The following is a 2,480-nucleotide window of genomic DNA, read 5'->3' on the forward strand; positions in this document are numbered from 1 at the left end:
GTCTTTGTACTAATGTTTTGCTCAATTTCAAAATCTTTTATAAAATCTGACACATTAGAACTTTCCAACTTCAGTTCCATAGCACTAACATGATAAACATCCTGTCTATTTATCCAATATGTAATCATATGATCAAAATCGTCAATAATATCTGGAAGAACTAAGTACTCTCCCAGTCCCCTACACTAGTAGTTCATTCTAGTGTGCTCGACAACTTGCCTTGTATCAACATAAATTGGATCAGGTGCACCAATTTCTTCTTCTGTAGACTCATCTTTATAATCCGACGTGAATTCTAAACTGACAACTTGAGTTTCTCCGTGATATTGGACAGGATACATTTGAAGCACAATTTTATCATTATCTTTTCCAATTGTCAATGTACCATGGCTCCAGTTATTTTGAGCTTTAGCTTGATACAACCACAGTGGCCCCAATAAAATTAGGTATGACAATATAGAGCTTTGCAATAAAAAAATAATATAATCAATTTTATAAGTAATCCTCGTAATTACTATATCAATACTTCATAAAATATCCATAGGTTTAATTCGACTGGGATCAGCTATTCTCAAAACCACTATAGTAGGCAATAAATGATCTAAATCCAACTCTTCCACTGTAGCGGCATTCATAAGATTTACACTAGATCCTCTGTCTACTTGCACTCTTGATAATAATACTCCATCAATTGAGAGATCAATCGTTGGTGCATCCAGATCGGGATTCAAACTTATTTCTCGAATTTCTTTATTTTGAGATCTGCAATGAATTAATAAAGAATTCAAGATAGTTCAACACTCAGGTGCTACCGCCAATAGTTGCTTCATGGAGATCGTAGGTTGTATGGTGCTCAAATCTTTTAGAATATCATATGGTTTTATATTATTAATAATTCCTAATATCCATTTCTTCTTCCCAGTTTTAGACACCGATGAAGATAAATTGGTTTTCTCTATATTGGAAATTCGTAAAGCTACTTGAAATAAATTTGACAAAGCTTTTAAAATCAATTCTTTTAATGGGTAAGATTGTTCTTTGAATTGGACTGATATTGGTTCTTTAGAATTCACGCCTCTTAAAAGATCTTTCAATGAAAAGGACATTTTTCAAAACTGTGTAGAGAACGGAACAACTTGACATGAAACTAAAGCCTTCGTAATTAGTACCTCATTAGGATGCACAACCGATTCTGGTCTTATATTAAGTAAAGGGCCCATATCAGGACCTTGATTGGATGTCCCCGTAATTGGGTCCAATTGGTCCTTCGCTTCAGGATCACCCAAATATTGAATTAATCCTTTCATTTTTTACTGACTTCTTACAAAGACAACTTGGAATACTTCTACACGATGAACTGGTGAATCTTAAGGACCTTGATTTATCTCTTCCATTTTTCCTTAGCTTTGGATCTACTGATCTCGATTATTGAAATTGAACGGAGCATTACATTGCTGATAAGTATGTCTTGACTACTTGAAATTCACACATATTTGCACATAATTGTCACTGGCTTTGGAATTGGGACATTCACTAGCATAATGACCAATCTGTTTGCAATGAAAACAACGAAGTGGTCTTCTTGCACATCCATCTTGCATATTGGGTGTCTCCACCGATATATACCTACTAAGCTTGTTCCATGTAGGGATAAAAAATGATCCTGGTTGTTCCATTTGTACAGAGGATACTTCATTCGATGATGCCGGTGGAGCATATTGCTCATACCTCTACTGCTCCTTCCTGTAGTTCATGGGGTTTGATGCAAATTCCTGATTAAAATTAGAACTTTAAAAGTTATTGAATGCTCGATTTTGTCAATTAAATCGCTTTCCATTCCATCCATACGTATTTCTCGTTTGAACTTGATTGACTTCCTATTGAATCGGTGGGATCATGGTCTGATTATTGAATTTTTGTTGCTTTTGTAAATGCCAGTAGTTTTGGGTAGGGTATTTTCCTCCGTAAAATGTACACTGAACATCGGTTTGTTTGGGTCATGGATATTTCGTATCTAAATGACCTTGTTCGTTACAATTATTACACCATACATTAGGTCTCGTATTAGAAGGCTTATGTCGTTTCTCCTTATCTTTAGCCAAATTCACGACCAATTCTTCCATCTTCTTTGTTAGATTTAATAACAAGGCTTCATTTGAAATTTAACAGTTGTATTTGTGAACAACTCCGGTTATTGATAGGTTGGCAATGTAAAATAAGGTGTCATTGTTATTGGCGCTATTGCTTGGATTGGGGTAGTATTAATTGGTTTTTGTAACATAACATTCTTCATGTTGGAGGCAACCATTTGTAGATAATTATCCATCGACACATTTCTTAGTTATATTTGTTGGCTTCCTGAACTTGGAATCATTGTGGCCCCCACTATTAACAATTGATCATAATGACATTCTTCCCACACCTTTGCTCGTGCCAACAATGCCTCTACCGTAGCTGGTCGAGCCTCTTTTATAAACATT

The sequence above is a fragment of the Physcomitrium patens genome, chromosome 13 (genome assembly GCF_059467195.1).
Source record: "Physcomitrium patens ecotype Gransden chromosome 13, ASM5946719v1, whole genome shotgun sequence".
Lineage (NCBI taxonomy): Eukaryota > Viridiplantae > Streptophyta > Bryopsida > Funariales > Funariaceae > Physcomitrium > Physcomitrium patens.